The sequence below is a fragment of the Neofelis nebulosa genome, chromosome 2, assembly GCF_028018385.1.
Source record: "Neofelis nebulosa isolate mNeoNeb1 chromosome 2, mNeoNeb1.pri, whole genome shotgun sequence".
Taxonomy (NCBI): domain Eukaryota; kingdom Metazoa; phylum Chordata; class Mammalia; order Carnivora; family Felidae; genus Neofelis; species Neofelis nebulosa.
The window spans coordinates 190,552,474-190,576,559 of NC_080783.1; the positions used below are offsets into that span (position 1 = coordinate 190,552,474).

General features: G+C 49.4%; 1 long non-coding RNA gene across 1 annotated transcript; it reads right to left on the reverse strand.

Annotated features, from left to right (window-relative positions):
* Nucleotides 1-303: 303 nt before the first annotated feature.
* LOC131504925 (uncharacterized) lies at nucleotides 304-14,641 on the reverse strand. Its single transcript, XR_009258194.1, has 4 exons — nucleotides 14,486-14,641; nucleotides 13,012-13,056; nucleotides 6,674-6,774; nucleotides 304-836 (listed from the first exon to the last, which is right to left on the reverse strand). It is a non-coding gene; the product is annotated as an uncharacterized LOC131504925 (long non-coding RNA).
* Nucleotides 14,642-24,086: the final 9,445 nt, after the last annotated feature.

Genomic DNA, 24,086 nt, shown 5'->3' on the forward strand with positions numbered 1-24,086 from the left:
ATCCTAGCGCGACAGTGGCAGCTGGAGAGGCTTGGTGAGGGCATTACAGTGGGACGAAGCCCGGACTTAGGAACGCACACGACGCACTGGCAGAACAGCAGCTTCCCATGGCGCCCCAAGGAAGATTCAAACTCTTCCCTGCGGCTGGTCATTCCTCGGTGACCCCCACCCACACAACTTCCGACGCCGCCCCTGCCCAGCCTCAGTCGCTGCCTCCTGGCTACACACACCCTGTCGTCACTCCCCATCCCCTTACCCCGCGTGCTTTTCCCCAGAGCACTTATCCCACTGTTCGGTGCTGTGTTATTCTGTCATTTGCACACCGATTTATTGTCCGTCTACCCCCAAGAGACTGTGAGAGCCTTGAGGGAGAGGACTCAGTCTGCCTGTCCCCTGCATCCCCAGCCCCTGGAGCAATGGCAGGGCTCAGTATGGGCTCAGTAAATAGCGTGGAGGTGGGTGGATGAGTGAGCAGTGGAGAGTCCAGGCCGGCAGAAGGAGGGGACCCCCGGGACGCAGTTGGCTAGGTTGGTGCCAGCCTGGGGAGGGCTGTGAAGCCCAGACTGAGAAGTCGGGGTGGCTTTTCAGGGAGAATCAGCAGAGCTTGTGACCAGCCAGGCATTGGGCTGGTCAGGTTTCAGGCCTGGGTGATTGGGAGGTGGTAGAGCCACCGACAGAAGTCAGTTCATTTGCTCCTTGAGACTCTGAAGTGTCGCTTCAAGACCAAGCTCCGGGTTGGGCACAGGGGTACAGAGAGGAACAGCCCATGCTTCCTCCTCTTGACAAGCTTCCCGTTCTGGTGGGGATTCATGGAGCAGCAGGCGTGCGAGCAGGACCTTGAAAGGTGGGGAAGATTTGAACATTGAGAGATCTGGGACTGGACCCCGCCCCCTCAACCCCCCCCCCCACTCTCCACCCCCCACCACCAAGTGATGCCAGGGTGACAGGAAAGGGTGGAGAGAGCTCGGGAAATGACGGAGAGGATTCGAGAGAAGAGAAGGCAGGACAGGCAGGCCTCCTCTGGGACCTGGGATGGTATTCTGTCCTTTGCTTCCCTCTGGGGTCCCTGCAGGAGGAACCGTGGCGAAGCTGCTTCCTACCTGAATGCCTCTCCTGTGGGCAAAGACACACAGGAGGAGGGGGAAGTGCTCAACAAAGGGGCATTCTTCTAGCCATGATGCAGAATCAATGGAGGCTTGTTCGTCCTGCTGTCTGGGGAGTAGCCAGGCGTGCTGGCGAGGGGACCTGGACAGCAGGGTGGGAGCCGGAGCACTGAGCTGCACCCGCCCCGGGGGCCTTATTCTGGCCCCACAGCAGCCACACCCAAGTCTTCCAGAAGCTTCAAAACAAAAACAAAAACAAAAACAAACCCCGGGCGTGTTGAGGGGGGTGGGGTGGGTGCTTCCAGAGGACATCCGGGCCCATCTTCCCCTGCAGGGGGTGCCCTTGGACTCTCCCACGGTCATGGGGCGAATTTGCCCGAGGGCCTCGATTATCCAGAGCAGCAGCAACTTGGCTTCATGAAGCAGAAGACAGGAGCCTAAGTCCCAGCTCTGTGATCTCTCCCAGCCTCAGTTTCCTTATCTGAAAGATGGGACTAATAACACCCTCATCGCAGGTAGGAATTACTGGGTGGATCCAAAGAGATCGTGTGTGCAAAGTGCTTTGAAAACTGCATAGTGTCTGCACCGGTTAGGATGCTGGAAGGAGGGTTGTCAGTGGAGGACGCGGCAGAGAGGGTGCGAAACACACACCTTCGGACTCCAAGGTCAACGAAGGCAGCTCCTCCCCAGTCCAAAATTTTCCCCCTTCCCCCCTCCCAGCTGCCACCTCCAAGGAGAGGGGCAGGCCACCTCCCGGAGGCAGCCTGTTTCACTGTCGGGGCACCAAAATCCACCCCTAGAGAGCAGCCTTGTCTCAGACTCGGGGTGTGACACCGGATGGATGAGGCGACAGGAAGAGGGGGAAGGTCTGTGGCACAGGCCAGCAGGGTCCACGGAAGGCGCTGGGAGGGTGAGCTGAAGGTGGCCAAGGTGACCTCTACTTGCTACAGATGCACCTGCCCAAGTGGCTTCCGCTTCTGCCTTTGCCAGAGGATGGGGCCCTTCTGAGGAAACCAACACGGAGACCGCAGGACGCGAGGCTAGATTCAGCCACGCCGACACGCCTCCCTTTAACTCACGTCTGCTTTTCACCCCAACCTTGAGAAGTAGACAGGGAAAGAGACTATTGTCCTCCTTTTCCAAATGAGGAAACCGAGGCTGGAAAATGAGGTGGCGTGCCCAAGAGCATTCGTCCAGCGAACATTTGTTGACACCCGATCAGGTGCCAGTCCTGGGACACAGCGGAACGAGGCCCAGCCCGAGGCTGAAGCCAGGCCACCGGACCAGAGCCGGGAGCCTGCCCCACGGAAGCAGATTATCACTTCCTTCTCCAGCCTTGCCTCTATCACCATTGTCTTCTGTCTTCAAATGCTAGAGACTGAGTTCGTGCTTGCTGATCTGGGGGAGGGAAAAATGGCATTTGTGTTGACTAATGTCAAAGGGAATAGAAAAAAACCTCCAGGAGAGAGGAAAAGTATTTCTTTACATCCCCCACAACCCAAACCAAGGAGAGTAAACGCTGAGGCTCCTAGAGGGGCTTCTGTCGGGCAGGAGGGGTGATGGGGAGACATGGACCAGGGAGTTGGGTGCAGGCAAGGGTGAGGGGGCAATAGGAGATGGGGAACCAGCAGCCAAGAAGGAAATACTGGGGTAGGAAGGAAGAGTCTGATCAGCATTTGTGTGAGTTGTGTTCCGGGATGCACAATGTCAGCCCGTGTTCCAAATCTTCAGTAACACTGGCTCTGCCTTTATGGGGTACCTGGATTGGCCTTGGGGGTCTTGGCCAAAGAGCTAGGCCCTCCTTAAGGGTGGCTGCAAGTTGCCGACAGAGGCTGCTCCTATAGGGCTCTCAAAAATGGTTTCCATCTCCAGGTAGTTGAAAAATGATTCAGTACAAAGCCGAACAGAAAGATCTTTTGTCTCGAAACACAATGAATAATGAAAAGTCCTGTTGTGTCGCATGAGTGATCGTCCAATGTGATACTCCTCTTCCATAAGACTGGCTTTTTGGTGGCAGGTTATTTTTCCTCCTGGACCTGTTTTTCCTGGCTTGAGCCTCATCGCTAGAGGTACCTCTCTCTGCAAACTCCAAGGACAGTGCCAGCCCCGGCCCTTCCGACTGCCCGGGCTCCTGCTGGCCACACACAAAGGGGTTTTGTGGACGCCCGCGAATCAAGCACGGATGCGTGCTGGGGACAAGAAAAACTTGGTGACCAGGAGCGCTGAGTCTTGCCAATTCCTCATTCCAGCAGACATCGTCCCCTGGAGGGGGGATGTGGCAGAAGGCCATGGTTATACTTCTGTAACTGGGGGAAACCCTCGCAGGGTGTTAAAATTGTTTATCCGAATTGAATTTAAACTGTCTTGAGCATCTGCTGGCCGGATCAGCAGAAAGCCCAGGATCACCTTTTGTGGGCAGTGCCTTCCCTCTCCCCTGCTACTCTGACCACTTTGGGTCATTCGAGAATAGCCAGGGCTTCTAATAGCCAGGGCTTCTAAAATCCAAGAGAAGTGAACATGCTTGACTCTCACTCCCAAGATGGGGACAAGAGTCTCAAAGTCCAGAGGCAGTCGTGTGATGCCACTGTCACTGTTGCCCTGGTGTGGCACTCTCGCTGTGGTGGCTCTCCTGTCCTTGCTCCAAACAGTGAGAGTCCGTGGGCACCGCCGTCCCTGCACTAGGCAGGGCCTGGTCACCTCCTGGGCTTGCCTGTTAGTGTCCCGGGTCATCCGCTGTCAGGGCCAGCACTTCTGATCTCAGTCCCAGGCCCCAAATATTCAGGTAATTCCTTGTAAAGGAGATTCCAGAGGCACCTGGGTGGCTCAGCCAGTCAAGCATCCAACTCCTGGTTTCTGCTTCAGGTCCTGACCTCGCGGTTCATGAGTCCGAGCCCCGTGTTGGGCTCTGTGCTGGTGGCACAGAGCCTGCTTGGGATTCTCTCTCTCCTTCTCTCTCTGTCCCTCCCCTGCTCATTCTCTCCCTCCCCCTCTCTCTCTCTCAAAAGTAAACAAATTTATTTATTTATTTATTTATTTATCCATTCATTCATTCATTCAGAGATTCTGAATTGACCCTAAGCAGGGCCAGAACTTGGAAACTCAAAACACTTCACCTAGTGGGGGCGGGCTGGGGGTGAGTCCTGAACGAAAGGCCTTCCATCCTTCCACCCCTTTCTTTGCAGGAAAGACAAGAGGGAGTTTTGGGCATCTTTTATGCTACAACAGAAAACAAGTTTTCAGCAGATCACCCCCACTTCTATTTCCATTAAAGAGAAGCCCTGTTTTGTTGTTTGGTAGGTTTTTTGTTTTTGTTTTTGTTTTTGCACATGGTTAGTTGCCTTCAGATTTTTAGGAAGTTTTGTGAGATCTAAGAAAATGGATGACTGGACAGTCGTTCTCTAATAGGCATCCTGAGACAGGGCTTTGGTGGGGAGTGCTGTCCAATGACTGTTTCTGGAAAGTTGCACTCTGCCCGCCAGGTATCTCAGGATATTCTGTTTGTTTCTGGGCAACTGCGTGAATCTCCGTTCCTTTTTATCTGTCTTCCTCTTGCTGTAAAGTTATAAAAATAAGTACCAAAGCCCGCGGATGTCAGAAATATTTCGTAAGAAGCCAAAGGTCTCTGTGCAGTGTATATAGCAGGAGCTCCCAACCCGAGGGCTATGTAATTCTGGAAGGCTTCTGAGTTATTGCCAGGGATTAATGGACACCCATGCGTGTCCACATCACAGAGGCATCGACGCCAGGCTGCCTGGGTTTGAATCAGTTCCACCAGCGTTCTGTGTGAACTTAAGATGTGTTACTTGAGGGGCGCCTGGGTGGCTCAGCCAGTTAAGCGTCCGACTTCAGCTCAGGTCACGATCTCGAGGTCCGTGAGTTCGAGCCCCGCGTCAGGCTCTGGGCTGACGGCTCAGAGCCTGGAGCCTGCTTCCGATTCTGTGTCTCCCTCTCTCTCTGCCCCTCCTCCGTTCATGCTCTGTCTCTCTCTCTGTCTCAAAAATAAATAAACATTAAAAAAATTTTTTTAAATAAGATGTGTCACTTGAATTCTCAGAGTCTGGATTCCCATCTTCTGCGAAGTAGGGGTGATGCTAAAAGCCCCTAACTCAGTTATTACGAGGATTAAAGTAACTAACGCATGTAAAGGGTTGAGCTGCGCGCCTGACATAGCAACTGGTCAATGAATGTTTTTCGTTATTATTAATAGCATCACTGTTTATCAAATTCTTTTCCAGGCACTGGGCTGAACACTTCCCCTCCGTGGTCTCAAATCCGCAAAACACCCCTGATTTACAAAAAGTGAGGTTCGACAACTTGCCCGACGCCAGACTGCCCCAGAACTTGTATCTTATGCTGGTTTTCAAAACCGGCTCCATTTGGCTCGAAAGCCTGCTTCCTCGGAGTTCTGCACCTGAACCAAACCGCAGACTGATGATTAACACGTCTTGTGTGCACAGGTTAACAGTTGCGTACTCTTCAAAGTATTTCACCGCCAGCCCAGCACAGGGCTGATTAGCAGAATGGGAGTAGCCTAGCCTGAGCTGGGGATGAAGGATAAAGAGGGCTTCCGGTCCTGTGCCAGAGATGAAGGCTTTCGTTGCCGGACAGTGTCAAATCCGCAAAATTGTCCCCAGATCCACTTCCAGAGCCCATGCTCCCACCTTCCCCACAATCAGGCCGTGGTCTCTTTTTCTAGCGAATCCAGCAAAAACTACTCCAGGCATTCTCTTTTCCCATAAAACGTCCCTCCCCGGGGGTGAACCTTTGAATTACCCTGCTGGATACTTCTTCCCTTGCAGCGAGGTGATCACAAACTTCGGTCTGTACTCACAAGTGAAATGTCTAGAGAGTGTGGCTTTTTTTTTTTTTTTTTTTTTTTTTTTAATTTGTGGAGACATGAGGAGAAACTTCCCAAGACTTGAGGAGGGTGGGACGACTCAGCGCGGGGTGTAGGCAGTCACTATTTACCAAGGAGGGCAGAAGTATTTCAATAATCCCAAGCCAATGTGGCCTCAGCGGTGGGTCCCAGCACTGAGTCAGCCCTGAATACAACGTGTGTTAAATCCAGCTAGACCGTGTCGATTCTAATGTGGTTTATACAGTATAAAAACGGATTTCACGAGGGCTTATTGATATTACGAATTTTCACAAACAATGGATACCACGGTATTTTTGTTGTTGTTAAAAGTATTCTTCTCTTGGGGCGCCTGGGTGGCTCAGTCGGTTGAGCGTCCGACTTCGGCTCAGGTCATGATCTCGCAGTCCGTGGGTTTAAGCCCCACGTCGGGCTCTGCGCTGACAGCTCAGAGCCTGGAGCCTGTTTCAGATTCTGTGTCTCCCTCTCTCTCTCTGACCCTCCCCCATTCATGCTCTGTCTCTCTCTGTCTCAAAAATAAATAAATGTTAAGAAATTTAAAAAAAAATTTCTTAAAAAAAAAGTATTCTTCTCTAGCACGTCACTAACTGCTGCAGGCAAAGTCACTGGTGAATGTGAAAAGAGTGGGGGAAATTTGAAGGAGAAATAAAATATCTGCCTCGCCTCAAAGTGTCTTCTTCAGAATATTAATTACCATAGTGGTTTGAACAGATGTCCACGGATTCTCTGATACTTCTCCCTCCGGGAAGTGGAGCTTAATTTTCTTCCTCCAGGACTGGACTTAGTGACTCACTTCTAAAGTACGGAAAAGAAAAAAAAAAAAACACATCAATTTTACCGCGGAGAAACCTAGCAGACATGACACTACCCAAATGATTAAGGTCAACATCACCAGTAACAAGACACGATGCTATTATATATCCCCAGGTAGCACGCAAGGAGAAGGCCACCTCACTTCTGGGACATTCTCCCCACCCCCACCCCCCCCCACCCCCCCCCCCACCCCCCCCCCACCCCCCCGCCACCTAATCCCCAACCCCAGTCTAATCGTGAGAAACATCGAACAAAGCCTCAGGTCGGCATACCTGACCAATGCTCTTCAAAAGCCAATGTCATAAAAACAACAACAACAACAACAACAACAACAAAAACCAACAACAAGGGAAGACTGAGAAACTGTCACAGATTGAAGGAGCCTAAGGACACATTATGACCAAATGCAACGTGGGACCCTAGATGGGATCCTGGAACAGAGAGGGGACATTAGTGGGAAAACGGGTGAAATCCAAATACAATTGGTAGTTAATAGTGTTGTCCAACGTCAGTTTCTTAGTTTCGAAGAACGTGCCATGGGTATGAAACATCATGTCACGTTACGGGAAGCTGGTGAATTCCCCTACCATTCTCGTAACTCTTGGGTAAATCTGACATAATAATATAAAAAATAACAAAGAGAATAACAACATCACAAAGCCTTCACGTTCCTCAATTGCACAACAAAAGCGTTCGCTCTCACCAAGATTGGGAGCTGCAGTTCGCACAACCCTCCGCGGAATGAAAGAAAACCACGCCACTAACGAAATGCGATGGGCTGTGTAGATGTTTCCAGCCCTCCCGATGGATGCACAGCCCGGAGCAATGGATGTCCTCTTGTGGCTGGCGTTATTCACGCTCAGAGCTGTGACCTCAGGGTGGGGCGCAGCATGAACGAGACCAGTGAGGTTTCCCAGTGGGGCGGGGTGAGTATCCCAGCATGAAATGGAGGGAGATTGCGGGCTTTCACACAGTTAACACACACAAAGTTCTCAGCCCTGTGCCCGACATAAAAGCCCGTCCGTAAACATTGTTTATTATTGTTTTTATTAGGAGCTACAGTAATAATATTACCATTTATCAAATACCTGTTGTTTTGCAAGCACTGTGCCCCAAACTTCCCATGCATTACCTTCAACCCTTACAACATCCCCACTTTACAGGAGGGGAGGTTCAGTTACTTGCCCAGTGCTAGACTGCTCTGGAACTCGTACTCATTGCTGGTTTGCGTAACCGCCACCAGGCCTCAGTTTTCCGAAAGGTGAAAGGACAGAAGTGGCCCCAGAAGGGTGGTGCAGGGCAGTGGGGAAAAGCTGAGGCTCTAAAGTCATGGAAACATTTGTACTTTCCTCGCAGGGTTGTTAAAAAGACAAAATGGGATGAAGGTACACAGTGTGTACTCAGTTCATGTTATTGGAGCAGGATAATATTGGGAATTTTTACATGGAGGGTTTTTTTTATTTCACCCAAATGTTTCTGGCTGTTTAATGGCCCTCCACTCATTGTCTGAGGGGGCGGTGGAGAACAGCCTTGGAGAAAGAAGTCATTGTTCCCCCCTGAATGTCAGATTGGACGCTTAAAAGGATCCGAAGCCAAATTGCTTTGAAGAGCCGGGCATTCACTTGCAAGAATCGACCTATACAGGGGAGAAAAAAATTTTTTCCAGAATTGTAAAATCTTGTCTTTCACTAAACGTTCATATGACACTTTAAATGAAACTCGGACGACGGAGAATAAAAGGTTTACTGAAGTGAGAGAGCAGGCAAGTTCCTCGTGTGGGACGAGGAGCTCTTCCTGTCTGGGCTGAGAAGGGATTCGAGTCTGGAGCCTGCCTCTGGAATCTTCTGCCCAGGGAGGGTGAACAGCCAGTGGATGTGGATAGAAGACCCCGGAGCAAAGACGCTTGTGCCTCGCTAGTGCTGGAGAGGACATCACCTCACAGAGGGCCGGGGGCCCACGTGGAAGCCATACTGGTGCAATGGCCGTAAGGCTTATTTAGGAAAAGAACCTCACATTCACTCTGCCCAAGTCCACCCCACTTCCCACCCCTCTCCCAGTGCCAGTTATTAAGCTGTTGGCTCTTAACCCCAAACCCACCTCTCTGTTCTGTCTTGTGACACTTGTTTCTTCAGCTGTTTCCATGGCAGGCTCTGTCCATAGGGGGCGCTAGAGAGCACAAGATGGCCACCGGAAAAGGACTCCAGGCTTCCTGCGGGCCCTTCCTTTGTGGCAACGTCACCTCACAATAGCTCTTCACCCCGGCAGTGGCAACTGGTTCCAGTTTCCAACTGTTTCTCACATTCCCAGAACCGGCCTCCCTGTGGATGTATCCACACCAGCCACAGGCATGCCCTCGTCAAGGGTCGGGGTTCCAGTTTCTAGATTCTAATAATCTCAGCTTCTCCCTCTGTCCCCCCATCCCGAGGGATGGTATCTGTTTCCTGCAGTCATACCTCTGATATCTCACTGTTTGCTTTTCCACTTGTCCAACACTGTTGAGCCAATTCCTTACATTAAGATTTCTCTCTTAAAACAGCCAGTGTGACTTCCGTTTTCCTGATGAGACTGACTCATATGAGAGCGTGACTCCCCCAAGGCCTTTGTGGGTCATGGTAAGCGTCAGAAGTTTCCAGTGGGGTGTATCCAAGCACTGGTAAGACACTGATTGTGAGAGACTTGGGGTCAGGATGAGAAGGGCTCCCAGGGCACAGCACTGACACCGGAGGCCATGACTGGAGCGCACTCTAGAGGGACACAGGCTCGGGCCCAGCACCAGGCTGGACCAGTCATGCCAGGAGAAATGATGGGGAGTGAAGCTGACACCAGCAGGGCCAGCCCGCCCAGGAGCCCAGGCCCAAGGCCCCAGATGTCATCCTGAGGGGAGGCGGTTGGACACCATCAGATTTTGGATCCTGATGTGACTTTTTGCCCAAACAAGAATACACTTTTGAATTCAAATCTTTTGCTTTTGACATCGTTTCAGATTTACAGAAAAGTCACAAGAATAGTGCAAAGACTTCCAACATACCCTTCACCCCAACTCCCCAGATGTTAACATTTTACCGCATTTGCTTTCCCCTTCTGTGTGTTTTTCTGCAGTGCATGTATCCTGTTTTTCTGAAATATTTAAAAGCTACAGACACTACCTCTTTACCCCTAAGTACTTCAGCACGTATTTTTAAAAAATATTTGTTCTGGGGGAGAGCACAAGCAGAGGAGGGGCAGAGAGAGGGGGACACAGGATCTGAAGCAGGCTCTGAGCTGACAGGCTGACAGCAGCGAGCCTGATGTGGGGCTCGAACTCATGAACCTGGAGATCATGACCTGAGCCAAAGTCGGATGCTCAACTGGATGAGCCACCCTGGTGCCTCCTTCAACATGTATTTCTTAAAAACAAGGACATCCTCGGGGCACCTGGGTGGCTCAGTCAGTTAAGCATCCGACTCTTGATGTGGGCTCAGGTCATGATCTCACAGTTTGTGAGTTCAAACCCTGAGGCGGGCTCTGTGCTGATAGCACTGAACTTCTTGGGATTCTCTCTCTCTCCATCTCTCTCAGCCCCTCCCCTGCTCATACGTGCGCTCTCTCTCTCTCATTCAATATAATAAATAAACATTTTAAAAAAAAAGGACATCCTCCTATATACTCACGAGTCACCACTATACAGCACCCTTATCTAAGCTACAGACTTCAGATTTTACTGGTTGTCCTCAAATGTCCTTTATAACAAAAGAAAACGCAGGATCATGCATTTTATTCAGTTGCCGTGCAGAGAATAAACTTTCACTCAGAAATAAAACTGGGGGAGAGGGAAGCTGTGATCAAGTCAGGCTCAGTTGCAAAAGAAAACAAGTCTTATTTCTGCCCGTCTGAGCCATATGGTGTAAATGCTGACCCTGCTCGGTTTGCGATGAAGAACAGTGTTAACGACAACAGTAATAAGGTTCATGGCCCTTTCGGTCTTTCTGTCTCTGAGTCATTTGTGGTGATTTGGTATCAGTCAGTTGCTCCACAAAAGAAGTTATTGAGACCACGCAGCTTTGCGGGAAATGCAGAAGTTCTGGAGTTAGACCTGGGTGGAAAACGACGTTTGCCACTTGCTAGCGGCTGGTGTGACCCTGGCCCAGCTTGAACCTTTCTGAGTCTCTGCTTCCTCCTAGCCTTTGCCGTGGAGAGGGAAATGAGCACAGCAGGACCAGGAGCCCGGTGGATCTCCACTCACATCTTGGCTCTGGGCTTCCTAGTTCTGGGACCCCGGGCAAGTGTGTTCACCAAGTTGGGTTTGGGGCAGCTCATCTGCAGAGTGGGGAAAACCTGAACAAGGCGTCTTGCTGGGCTGTTGGAAGGAGGCACAGTTCTCGCGTATGGAACGGGCCTGGTTTGTGGCATGTTCTCGATGAAATGTTGATTCCTTCCCATCAGCCCATCTGAGTTTGGACATGTGACTCTTCCTCTCGAGGCCTCAATTTCCTCATCTGTAAAACAGAGCCAGTGGGACCCATCTCTCATGTTGTGGAGAGCGGGAATTACAAACAGAAGGGCTCCGTGCTCTGAAAAGCTTGGTGCGCTGTGGCCTTGGCAGAGTAAGCGACTGGCAGTCGGTGACAAAAACAGAAAGTGCTTTGCAATCCTGGGACCTGCCAAGAATGCGGGTGAACCTGTCCTTCCACTGCTGCCCCACGCTCCCACCCTCCCCCTGCCAGCAGCTTCCTCCTGCCTCCCTTGGGTGCGTCTGACGCTGGGCCTGTCCTGAAGCCTTCTTCTAGGAAGCCAATCAGTCCTGCCTCTGAGAAGGGAGGAAGGATGTCACCTTGTCCTCAGCAAGTTGTTCGGCAGGAGGAGGGAGCTCCAGCAGTGCCCCGCTGCTGGGGAGAGAGGAAGGAATCCGCAGCCTGCCCCGGCTTTCCCCAGAGGAGTCCCACCCATGGCTTCAGCACATACCAAGTTCACAGTCAGATCAGGAAGGCAGAGGGGCATGGTGGAAAGGACTCTAGCCTGGAAGGAGGAAAGCCCACTGTAGCATTTATGGGATCAAGAAAGGGCCAGGCAAGGACGCCTGGGTGGCTCAGTCGGTTAAGTGTCCGACTTCGGCTCAGGTCATGATCTCACGGTTCATGGGTTCAAGCCCCAAATCGGGCTGTGCTGACAGCTCAGAGCCTGGAGCCTGCTGTGGATTCTGTGTCTCTTCCCCTCCCACACTCCGTCTCTCAATAATAAATAAACATTTTAAAAAAAAATTTTTTTTTTTAAAGAAAGAGCTAGGCCAAGTCCTCTTGGGGCCAGAGGCCGTTAGCAAGAAAGTCTGCCCTGGGGAGGCCAGCCAGGGAGGCAAAGTGCGGGTGTGTCCCAGAATGGGGGGGAGGGGGGGCATGCAGCTCCGCCCCCTCGTGCCCAGACGGTGGAAACACACACTACGCGCCAGCCTCTGTGCCACACTTCTGTCACCTTATGGAACGTCCAAAGTCCCAGGGAGCTTGGGGGCATCCTCCTTTGATAACAGGAACAATTTGAGACCTAGAGAACTAAACTGCTGGTTCTGGTCGGTGTCTGCTCTGGAGTGAAACCTGGATCTGCCAGATTCCAAAGCCCCCGTTCACCAGCTTTGCTCTCCGAAGCTGGGCCAGGGCTTTCCTGACCTTCAAGGGCCAACACCTCTCTGGGTGCAGCCCTGTAATCTTGCCAAGTCAATCACGTATTTCTGTCCCTGGACTGAAACACTCTGGGGATCCCAGATCTGGCGGGGACTGTCCACATCACCTAGCACCGACCAAGAGTATCTGTAATTATATGTTATATGTGCCTTCTCTCCCACCCCACCTGACTATGGGTTCTTCCAGGCACTGAGTCTAATTCCTCTATCTGCCCACATGCCAAGCAAATGCCAGGAATGTAGTAGGAGTTCAGTAGACGTTTATTGGGTGAACAGAAAAATGAGGTGGAGTTAAACTCTCTGTTTATCAGAGGAAGCATCTGAGACCAGTGCAGGAGGGCAGGGACTTGCCCAAGGTCACTTGGGCCTGTCCCATTCCATCCAGGGTGGTTTCCCCTCTATTACTCAGTCCTGGCTCAGGCCCAGGGTTTTGCCAAGAAAGAGAGATGGCATTTAGGGATCCCCAGGGGAAGCCAAAGACCCCATCTGTTTCCTCAAGACCCTCCCTTCTGTAAGATTAGGGATAAGTCCCCAAAGGCAGCTGGGCAACCAGACCTTAAGACACTCACCTTAAAAGGTAGACTCAGTCACCATTGAAGCCAGAATTTGCTGACCTGAACAATGAAAACAGCATATTAAACAGATTTTGTTCCATATGGTAAGTGAGGCTAGCTTTGTGTCTTGTGGACCCTGATGAATCTGACTTGAAAACCAAGAACTGGGAAGTAATTCTGAGTCTATAAGGAAATAAAGCCCAAAGATTCCACTGTTGCCCATTATCTATTCATTCATTCATTCATTCATTCATTCATCTGCTCATTCTTTCACTTATTCATCAATGTAGTGTTTCCTAAACTCCACTCATACCATATAACTTTCATCACTTTGCCTTATCCAATATGTTATAAGCTTATTTACTTCATGTTTTTCTTTATTTGATTATTTTACTTAAGTGAATTTAGCCACAGCTTAGGCAATAGTATAGTTTATTTAAATGCAACTGGGAGGGGCGCCTGGGTGGCTCAGTCAGTTGAGCGTCCAACTCTTGATTTCAGCTCACGTCATGATCTCACGGTTTATGGGACACGGTTTGTGTCACGTAGGGCTCTATGATGACAGTTCAGAGCTTGCTTGAGATTCCTCTCTCCCTCTCTCTCCGCCCCTCCCCCTGTGCTCTCGTGGGCGCACATGTGCACTCTCTCTCTCTCTCTCTCTCTCTCAAAATAAATAAATAAACTTAAACAAACAAACGACGACTGTGAGACCAACATCATGTCTGTCCACATACTATCTGAAATCGCTTCCCATATCACCCTTGGGTATCTTTGCATTCATTCATCTCTCCTCTCTGTCTCAGTTTCCCCACTTGAGAGGTGGATGGCATTTGAATGCAAAAGAGTCACACCCAGCAAAGGAAAACACAGAGACTAGATGGAATCAGTGGGAGAAGTAAGCGGTCAAAGGCAACAGGTTTATCTGTCCTGTTTCTGAGCCATGACTCAGGAGACAACACAGGAAATCCCTTAGGATCGGTCTGTAAACCACCCTTCAGAAACGAAGAAAAACAAGTAGGCAAGTCCCAGGAGCTTTAAACAGCCCCAAAAGCACAAACTACACACACTTCACTAGACTCTCCCAGAATCTTCTGTAGTTTCCAGAGGTGCAGGGATTCCTGATAGAGAAAATGGACCGTTGAAGGTGCTTGGCACTGAGGAATGACTAGGCAGAAAAATGACCCAGCTGGCCTCCTTCCTCCTAGTCCCCAGGACAGGCCAAAGGGAAGTAGGTTCCCTTTTGAGTATCTGCTCTGCCTGTGTCTATTTGACCCCAAGGTGGACAGGGAAGGAGAATGAGGCCCATCTTTGTTCTATGCAGCCAGCCCCTCCTTGTCTAGCTGATTGGCCAGAGGTAGGCACCTGCCTCAGAGAGAACCACTCCAGAGGCCAGGCTGGGTCAATCAGATTCCCAGATTTTAGAATTAGGATGAGGAGAGCCCAGACAGTTAGGTACAGGTACAGGTCAGGTAAGGTAACATATACTCACGGAGGAGACTTGCTCAGAACGCTCATTTGAGACAGAGGCCAGAAACCAGTGTTCTGAAAGAAGCATGGGGGGCAGAGGAGTGGGGAGGGGTTGCTGGGCACTCAGAGAGCCTTCCGTCCCGATGGCTTGCCAGTCCCAGGAGCGAGGTCCTTGTGTGACTTGCCTGCCCTTGAGATCTGTGAGATAGCCCTGACTCCTCATATTGAATTACACTTCGTGCTTAAACTAGCTGGAGTGGGCTCCTGTTTCATGTAACCAAATCAATCACGGATACAGTGAAACCAGTCTTTCAGCCTCCCAATTTAGACTTGGCAAGCCAGGCACTAACAGTCATGATAGTAATGACCCCCACCCTTACATTTGATTGGTGTGTTATAACTTTAAAAGTCCCTAGCTTAGGGGTCACCACTTCTAGTCTGGGAGGACTGGCCCCAGACTACTCATGCAAAAAACTTCTCTCCCAAGAGCACAGTGGGAAATACGGAGCCAGGCAGACCCGGGGGTCCCAATCCTCTGTCCACTTAACCTATATGACCTATTGAACTTCTCTTAGCCTCACTTCCTCATTTCTACAAACTGGAAAGCAGAAGAGTGTAGACCCTGGAGTTACCTCCTCCGGACTCTGCCGCCTCCTGGCTGATGATGACCTTGGGAAAGTGATGTCACTTCTGAAAGCCTCAGTGTCTTCAACAATAAAGTGGGGCTAATAAAGTAATTGTTGTAAGGCTTGAATGAAGTATGCAAATGTCTAGTGTGTGAAGCCTGATCAAACTGTGCCTGAAGCCTCACAATCCCTAGACATTTGAGTAACATTAGCCAATAAATTCCCACAGCATTAAAAACAAATGTTTGGCATAATATCTGGCACATAGTAAAAGTGTTCAGTATATGGTAGCCATCATAATAACTTATTATAATAATAAATTATAGCATGAGGCTGGACACATAATTATTAATCAAAAATCATGTAGTATAAAATACACATTGCTCAGTGCAGAGGGTTTGACTTGACTTGGATTAGTAGGATCACTTTTAACAGAAAAAGAAGTCTTAACTGATAGCAAGCTTTAAGTGAATCAACAGTAATCACCACCAAGCTAAATGTGATCTTGAGTCATACTAAAAAAATATTGTCTCTAGAAGATGGGAGGTGTTAGTTCTGTCTCCCTCAGCCCTGATCAGACAGCACCTAGAGATGGGAAGGGGGTGGGGCTTGGGAAAGTGTTGTGTAAGCTCTCACTTTCCAAGGAAAATAAAAGTTCTTTCTTGGCAAGTGTGTCTATTTGAAAAAATACACACACGCATACACACACACACACACACACACACACACACACACACAGATTTCCCCTTTTTTCCCCCTTATCAGTTATGTCTTTGTTTTGGAGTAAGCTACAGTAATCAAGATAGTGTGGTGTAAATCCAGACAAATACATTAATAGAGCAGAACTTAGAGTCCAGAAATACACATAAGTACAACTGATTTTTGAGAAAGATACACAAGTATATTCATGGAGAAAAGATAGTCTTTTCTACAAATGGTACAAGAACAAGTGCTCACCCATCCGTTAAAACACACACACACACACACACACACACACACTCACACACACACACCCCAATCTAATATTTTCATCATATGTAAAAAGTAACTCAGAGTGGATTCATACACCTAAACGTACATAAATGTATGTAAGTATATAAATGTATATAAAACATATAAAAGACACCACACAGGAGAAAATGTTTGTGGTCCTGGTTTAAGCAAAGATTTCATAGCTACAACACCAAAAGTATACTCCATAAAAGAAAAAAATCAATGAATTGGACTTCATAAACCATAAAGATGTCTGCCCTTTGAAAGACACTACTAAGAGAATGAAAAAGAAAGTCTACAGCCTGGGAGAAAAATATTTGCAAATGATACAGTCAATAAAGTACTTGTATTCAAAATATATAAAGAATTCAAAACTCAATAATTAGAAAGCACATAATTTAAAAATGGGCAAGCTATTTGAGCAGACACTTCACCAAATAAGGTATATGGATACCCAACATTATTAGTCATTAGGGAAATTCAAATTAAAGCCACAGTGAGATGCCAGGACATGTCAATCACAGTGGTTAAAGCTAAAAAGACTGACCCATAGCAAGTATTGGCAAAGTGAGGAGGGACTAGAACTCTCCTATACCGCTGGAGGGGATATAAAATGGTACAACCACTTTGGAAAAGTTTAGCAGTTTCTTAAAAATGTAAATATGTACCCACCATAAAGGGGGCGCCTGGGTAGCTCAGTTGGTTAAGCATCCAACTCTTGATTTTGGCTCAGGTCATGGTCTCATGGTTTGTGAGTTTGAGTCCCGTGTCAGGCTCTGTGCAGCCCAGAGCCTGCTTGGGATTCTCACTCTCCCTCTTTCTCTGCCCCTCCCTCCGTCCCTCCCTCTCTCTCTCTCTGTCTCTGTCTCTAAATAAATAAACAAACTTAAATATATATATACATGACCTGGTCATTCCAGTTCTAGGGACCATGTCCATACCATGACTTATACATGAATGTTCTCAACAGCTTTATTTATAATAGCCAAAAGCTGGAAACCCAACTGTCCATCAACAGATGAGTGGATAAACAAACTGTGGTATATCCACACAAAAGATACTATTCAGCAATAAAAAAAAAGAACCAACTAGTGATAGATGGAACAACATGGGGAAATCTACATATAATTACACCGAGTGAAAGAAGCCAGACATAAAGAGTACTTACTCTGTGATCCCATTTATACAAAAGTCTCAAAGTTGGAAAATGGATAGATGGTTGCCCGGATACAGGGGAAAAGGCCGCAGGGAGGGATTACAGAAGGGCATGAGGAATCTTTTGGGGGTAATGGTCATTACCTTGATGATGATGATGATGGTGTCAGAGTATGTACATATATCAAAACTTACCAAATTCCATACTTTGAATACATGCATTTTATTCAGTGTGGATATAATACCTCGATAAAGCTGTTTGAAACAACAACACAGGGGGGCGCCTGGGTGGCTCAGTCGGTTGTGTGTCCGACATCGGCTCAGGTCACGATCTCATGCTCAGTGAGTTCGAGCCCCGCATTGGGCTCTGTGCTGACAGCTCAGAGCCCAGAGCCTGCTTTAGATTCTGTCTCCCTCTCTCTCTGCCCCTCCCCGGCTCACGCTCTGTTCTCTCTGTCTCTCAAAAATGAATAAACGTTAAAAAAATTTTTTTAAAAAAAGAAGAAACAGCAACACAGGGGCAGCTGGGTGGCTCAGTTGGTTAAGCATCCGACTTCAGCTCAGGTCATGATCTCACAGTTCGTGAGTTTGAGCCCCGCATTGACACTGTGGAGCCTGCTTCGGATCCTCTGTCTCTCCCCCCACCCCCCTCAAAAAATAAACATTTTTTTAAAAATAAAAAACAAAACAACAACACAACACAACAACCAAGGGCCTTCCCTGTGATTCTTCTACCCAGGGCTTTGCCACGGGATCCGTACAACGTCCTGATACATGCATCTCTTTGAGCACCGTCGTGAGTGCAGAGTCAAAAGATCCAACTGCCTCATGGCCTGCTCTGCAGCCAGCACCACCTGGAAACTTCTCTTCCTCTGGGCCTTACTCCAAGGGGAAGCCTTGTGGATCACTTGGTCAACGGGTTGGGATAAATTACCCCAATATGGAGCGCCAGGCCTCCACATTCCACAGGCCCACCAAAAACAATGTTCTTTTGGGAGGTGAGGTGGTCCCACTTCGCGGGGAGCAAACATGACATGCCCAGACCTCTAGACCTCCAGGAACATCACGAGGTACCAGTCTGAATTTTTGTGGTCTGGACCTCCTACCAAGGCACGCATATATCTTACCAGGGGACTTCGAGTTTCTGCTACTTCCCGCCCACCAGGTCTCATCCGCACAATGTCATCAAGGAGATGGACCCACCTGGTGGTGGTGGTGGGGACAAGGCCAGGGGACAGTCCCTCACACTGACTTGGGGCACTGTGTCTCCAGGGACTATATTTAAACCCAGGGTGAAGATACCCCAAAGGTTTGGATTTTTTTCCTCTCCCCCAGGTACACTCACCCTGGTAAATTGTCACAGTTTCTTTGGGGGCAGCGGAGGGGCTGGGGAGAAATATAATAGGTGTTTGTTGATGTTATTGCAGGGTCCAATCTCAGGGGCACCTGGCCTCCCTTGAATTCAAGGAACTCTCCATCTGTGATTGATTTAATTCAAAAAATCGAGCGAGGAGCTCTGGTTCTTATCAAGGTGGCTCAGAATTACATACAGCTTAACAAACAGAATACTCCAGAATCTGCTTAACAGCCCTCACCTACATGACACCTGCTGTGTTCTAAGCCCTTCACATGCATTGGTTCATTTGGGCCTCACGTACCTCTATGCAGGTGTGCTTAGAATCCTGATGTTTTCCTACGGACGAGGGAAGGGAATGGACTGGAACAGAGAGGCATGGAATAGACTGCAGCAGAAGCAAATAGCAGCGGAGAACTGGCTGTGCCCACGGGACAAATCATTGTCCTGCTTCAGAGTCAGCCCAGGTTCAGGCCTTTGCCAGGCCACTGTTAGGTGGAGGGAGGGTAACCTTGACCAGGAGTGGCATGGGCAGGGCGTGGGCATCAGGCCAGTGGTAGAGAAGCTCATCTCACTTGCACCCAGCCCTGGAAACACTCAGTCCCTAAACCTCCTGTTGGCAGGGTGGGGCCCCCAGGAGGACAAAGGTATGTCCCTGAAGGCCACCCAACTGGAGAAAATGGAGGGTGAGGAGAGATAGGTAGTAGTAGAATGAGGGAAGGAGAGACAGAAGCTGAGGGCTGGGGTGGGAGAAGAGGACAGATAATGGGGGAGGAGGAGAGAGGGAGGTCCAGGGGCCAGTCTTTGAGCCTCCTCATTGGCTCTGATCAAGAAAACTCTAGGGGCGCCTGGGTGGCTCAGTCGGTTGAGCGTCCGACTTCAGCTCAGGTCACGATCTCGCGGTCCGTGAGTTCGAGCCCCGCGTCGGGCTCTGGGCTGATGGCTCGGAGCCTGGAGCCTGCTTCCGATTCTGTGTCTCCCTCTCTCTCTGCCCCTCCCCCGTTCATGCTCTGTCTCTCTCTCTGTCTCAAAAAATAAATAAACGTAAAAAAAATTAAAAAAAAAAAAAAAAGAAAGAAAACTCTAGATTCTATCCCCTCCAGCCCAGGGCTTGGGAGCCACTGTCCTCAGCACTTTGTGGATGTTCTCATCCCTCACAGCTGCCCTGTGAGGAGCAGGGATTGCTCTCCCATTTTACCATTGAGGAATCTGAGGCTCACGGAAGGAAGGAGACCTGTGTGGGTCCCAGGGCTGGGGAGAGCGGGGGTTTCCTGTTAAAGCCCCGAGCGCCTCCAGCTGCGTTCTCGGGTTCCACCCTCCCACTACACACCCTCTGGAATCCGGAACTGGGATCCTGGCTTCAGAAAGGCTTGCAGTTCCCAGAGGTGAGCTGTCACCAGAATGCCAAGGCCGGGTGCCATTGGAAACCTTCTACCAGAGAAGTTCCCCAACCACGGAGGAATTTCCCCATCTTAGATTTGCTAAGGTCCTGAGCTCTCGCGCAAAAGCTTTGTAAATAAAACCGGGTGACTTGAACTTGGGTTACACATCCAGAGGAGCCAGCGTTCCAAGAGATCAAGGCAGAAGCCACAAGGCTGCTTTGGACCCGGCCTCTGAGGTCTTGCAGCTGGAAGCCAGGAATCACCCTAAGACACATTTCCTTTTTCTGAACTGAAATTTATTGGGTGCTCACTGTGTGCCAGAGCTCCGTTTGGGGTTCTCCAGGCCCCATCTCTTGACCTCTTCCCAATGGTCCTGTAATGCCCAGAAAGCAATAAAATCCACAGGACCCGGACGTAAAACTCAGAAGCCACTTTCCCTAACCTGGAGCCTTTTTTTTTTCTGGGATCGAGGGACTTGGGAAAGGAAATCTGAGAGTCTGTGATGATAGTGGATCATGGAATCACAGCGATGGGAGAGGTCATCATGAAGGAGATATGCCCCACTCTTTCTCATGAGGCAGGTCCTATAGACCCACAGCCTTGCAGCCCCTGGGGACTCCTTTTCTGAGCTACTTGTATCCTCCCTGCCCCCACGGGCCTCTTCCCCCAAAGCTTCTCAGTCGAGATTTGGCCCTGGTATATTAAATATTGGGCAAGCACAGAAAAATTTTTTATAATATACATGTATGTTCTAAAGGTGAGAGAACTGAGGTGACTCCTGCATCCCTCCCCTCCCCGGAGCCACCTTTGTGCCCCTCCTGTGTCCTTCCTGCCCTGGGTCCTTCCCTCCTTCACGCCCTGGCTCCTTCCCTCCTTCAGGACAGAGGAAACCACCCTTCTGAACTGTGTGTCTATCATTCCCTCACTTTAAAATGTATTTTCCAGGGTGCCTGGGTGGCAATCATCTGACTATGGCTCAAGCCGTGATATCATGGTTCGTGAGTTCGAGCCCTGCCTCGGGCACTTTGCTGTCAGCGTGGAGCCCGCTTCAGATTCTCTGCCACTGCTCTGCTTGCTTGCTCTCTCTCTCTCAAAAATAAAATAAACATTAAAAAAATATGGGGCACCTGGGTAGCTCAGTCAGTTAAGCCTCCCACCTTGGCTCAGGTCATGATCTCACACTTCATGGGTTTGAGCCCCGCGTCAGACTCTGTGCTGACAGCATGGAGCCTGGACCCCACTTCCAGTTCTGTGTCTCCCTCTCTCTGCCCCTCCCCTGCTCACGCTCTGTCTCTCAAAAATAAATAAACATTTAAATAATAATAAAATTTATTTTCCCAAATGTGTTCATATCACTAAAAAAAAAAAATACCACTTAGTTTTGCATATTTGTGAACTATACATAGGAATCACAGTGAATGGATTCTGCTGTGACTTGCTTTATTTGTTCGACACGATCGTCCTGAGGTTCCTGGATGTCATGAGCTGTCATGTTTCCATTGCTGTGTACCATCCCACTGTAGAATGGACCACGATCATTTATACATTCTGCTGCTGATGGATATTTGGGGTGTTCTGGCTTTTCGCTGTTACAGACATGCTGCTGTGAACGTTTATGTACATGCCTCCCAATGTCAGGGTTTCTCTAAGTATCAAGGAGGGGAATACCTGTGTTATAAGGCAGGTGGTCTTCAGCCTTACTGATGATGCCAAATGTTTTCCAAAGTGGATTCGCTAAACAGCTTGAATCAGACCCTGCCCCCATGCAGCACCCAGGCTGGTGGGGAACACAGATGATCATCAGCTCACTGAGATCCAGAATGCCAAGCGACAGGCTGGCTTTGGGTGGAAAGTGGAGAGAAAACAGCCCTGATCCACCTTCCTGCCCTGAACTTGGAGTTAATGAGTAAACAAATACACGCCAGGTGCTTTGCAGAGTCAGCCTCCTTTCATTCATACGGCAGATCCAGGTATCAAGCAGGTATCTTTAGTCTCTTCTTACAGATAAGGAAAACTGAGGCTCAGAGAGGTTAAGTAACTAGCCCAAGGTCACACATTTTGTTATACCTCAGAATCTGGATTCTAGGTCATTTCTACCTGATTCCAAAGATGACCATCCTCTCCTGCCCCCCATTATAAACTGTTGTACATGAGAATTATATTTCTGAACCCTGACTAAGGGAGAAATTTTACCATTTTTACTCTCCCTTCCCAAGTATCTTTTAAAAAAAAAAAAAAATCTTCTTTTGACTTGTTACCAGCTTCTACAAAGCCAGCTATGTAAGCAATCCATCCCATCTTCCAGGAAGCCTTCTCTGATTCCCCCAGTCTCCTGGGCGTACCCCATCACAGTAACAGCCCATGGTCGGTAAGCCCCTGACCTGTCTGATTCCTCCCTGTAGGGCAAAATCTAGCCCAGAGCCTAGTAGTTGCCTGCAAGTGTTTGAGGAAGGAGGAAGAGAGAAGGAACAATTAGAGGGAAAGAATTTTTTAAACCCAGAATAACGATAAATACTATTTACTGCATGTTAGCTCCGTGCCGAGCAGTGGTCCTGCATGTTCTCCTACTGCGCGGTCCCGTGAAGTGGGGGAGATTTTCGTCTTCAGCTTGCACTTGGAGAGGGTCTCCCGCTCAGGGTTGTGTCACCGCTAAATGACTCCACAGCCTGGGTTCTTAACCACTGTGATGCAGCTGTGGGGCCACGTGCTCTCACAGGAGCAGAAGGATTAATCAATAGAGTTTTGGCAAGAAATTCTCAAGTGCGCTCCTCCGGGTCCACTTGAGTTCTTGAGGGTAAAATGCTCACTCTTTCAGGATTTTTCACCCGCTCTTTTCCTTCTCTTGGGTAACATCGGAGAGGGGAGGTGGAGGCGAGGGCCTGGGTAACTCAGGGTGGGAAGGGGGGGGTCTGTGGTCCCGGGGTTGCCTCCAGCCTCGTCTCTTCCCTTGGGTGCGCTGATGTATGCATCTCACCTGTCCTCCAGGCAGGTCCCCAGGCATCCACCGCCTGTGACTGCTCCTGGCCACAGCTGCCACACCCTCTCCTCTGACCCCAGCTCTCTCTGGCCCACAGTCCTCCTGAGCATTTCTACATCCCTATTTCCTGGGATCCCGGAAACCTACGTTGCCTTTCCCCCTCCATGCCTCCATCCTGGAAGGGGTGGGCTCCACAAGGGTGTGTGGCTAAGAACATCCCCGACATCAGGGCTATTCAAAGCGTGGTCAACATCACCTGGGAACTTGTTAGAAATGCAAATTCTCAGGCCTTACCCAATATGGGAGTTACTGAATCAGAAACTCTGGGGTTGGGACCAGCCAGCCAGCCGTGTTGGAATAAGCCCATTAGGTGACTTGGTTGTGCACTCAAATTTGAGAATCACTGCCATACCTCATACCTTCCCTCCTTCCAGGGCTCAGAGTGAAAAGTCCATGGTCCATTTGGCCAGACTCCAGGTCCTGACATGTAGAAGGAAGTTGGAGGTTGGGGGTGGGAGGGTGCGTTCAGAAAAACTCTCTATCCCTCCCAAGTGCACAGGTCTTTAAATCTGAAATTCTGGATTCCGAAACGGTCTGTCTGTTCTACTCGTTCAAAATGTCCACTTAGAAAGTCAAGGCCAAGGATTAGCTCCTTGTCGGCTGCCAAATCTGCCTCCCCTAGAAGCAGTAGACGCCTCAGTGTCAAGGGTGACGAAGGACAGGAAAATTGCCGGGAATTAAAAATTCATGGGATAGCTTTGCAAAAATCCTTTTTCGTTACATATACAATGTGTTTTCAATTCCAGACTAATTTAACCTTCATGTCAACCCTGAGAGGTCCTACAATATCAGGTTTCCCTGCTGGGGCAGCAGTCAGTTCGTGGACTCTGGACCCAGTCACCTGAGCCGTCCGGAGAGCCCTTGTTTTCACCCAGCCCTCCCCTCCCCCGCTCACTGCGGTCACTGCCCATATTCTGGTCCCATCATCCCAGCCCGGCCACTTACTAGTATGTGATCTTGGGCAAAGTACTTAACCTCTTTGTGCCTCAGTTTCCTCATCTGTAAAGTGAAGATTCCATATTGGAGGTTCAAAACAATTTGGGGCACCTGGGTGGCTAGTTGGTTAAGCATCCAGC